At 43.3% G+C, this 1,079-nt stretch overlaps 1 protein-coding gene across 2 annotated transcripts in view; it reads left to right on the top strand.

Annotated features, from left to right (window-relative positions):
- hoxb3a (homeobox B3a) overlaps nucleotides 1-1,079 on the top strand; it is a 52,486-nt gene that overhangs the window by 5,865 nt on the left and 45,542 nt on the right. The gene's annotated exons all lie outside the window — the stretch shown is intronic.

A 1,079-nucleotide genomic window follows, 5' to 3' on the forward strand; every position in this document is an offset into this window, starting at 1 on the left:
GTTCGAGACGGTCAATTTTCTCGAAACAAAGGACTTTGACATCTACATCATCATTCCCGTGTTTGTGTGCGGGTCTGAGCATGAACCTTTTATCGTATAACACCAGCGAAAGCGGACTGCAACTTCTCCAATCTACCGAACGCAATATTTGTGTTTTATTTTGCTTTAAATGTGTTTTGCCACGTTTTGATGCTGATGATTATAGAAAAAGCAATTCTGTGCAAAAGGTAGTTATAGAGAATAATCAGATTTATCAGTGGTGCATGCTGGAACGTGCTTCCCTTGTCTGCAAGTAAAAACCTTTGTTTTTCGCTGTTTTGTTAAAGTAAAAAGAAGCGACACCAAGCAGAGATTGAGACTGTGCTACATGACACTGTGTCAGTATCTGAGACGAGGAAACACAACTCTCAAAGTCTGTGGCAGCTTGTGTGAGATGGTCAAAGTTGGCAAGATGGGTTCCAAAACAAAGAGCGTCGTACCTCTGTTCAGTAACAGCTCAAGGGCAAACGCATGGAGTGCGTGGACTCAATATGCCATGGAAGTTGATATTAGGAAGTGCGTGGAAACAAGTCCTGTTTATTCATGCGATCCCGGTCCAGGCAGAATTACTATGCGAGGCCAGTTAAAAATGTGAAATGTTGAATGGAAGCCTGTAGGAGCAAGTTTTTTCTCTATTCTTTTTTTAGGGGGTGGTGGGTCTCGTCTCTAATGCAAAGGTCTGCCGGTGATTTAGGAGGTATGTAACCTGAATTAGTTGATGAATTTTCTATCGATCCCAAACAAGCCAAATTTATCTCTGACACAGTGCTGCTGCTGGGTGGCGGCGCAATAGAAGAGCCGGGCCACTCTCCAATTCTCGTTATTAGCGATTAGCGAAGAGCAGGAAAAAACTAAAAAAAAAAGCACATCCAAACACACACATCAACTTTAAATCTACCCAGCACTTTCTTTCTGTTGCTTTTTCCTCTGTATTTGTCTATTTAAAGTTCCAATCGGACGCGTCAGAAGCAGAGAGGGTTCAGTTGCAATACGGCGTGGGGCGTGTGTGTGCGTGACTTCGTGTGTGTGTGTGTGTCGTG

Source organism: Haplochromis burtoni, unplaced genomic scaffold (genome assembly GCF_018398535.1).
Source record: "Haplochromis burtoni strain Fernald_Lab_line unplaced genomic scaffold, NCSU_Asbu1 Contig_490, whole genome shotgun sequence".
Lineage (NCBI taxonomy): Eukaryota > Metazoa > Chordata > Actinopteri > Cichliformes > Cichlidae > Haplochromis > Haplochromis burtoni.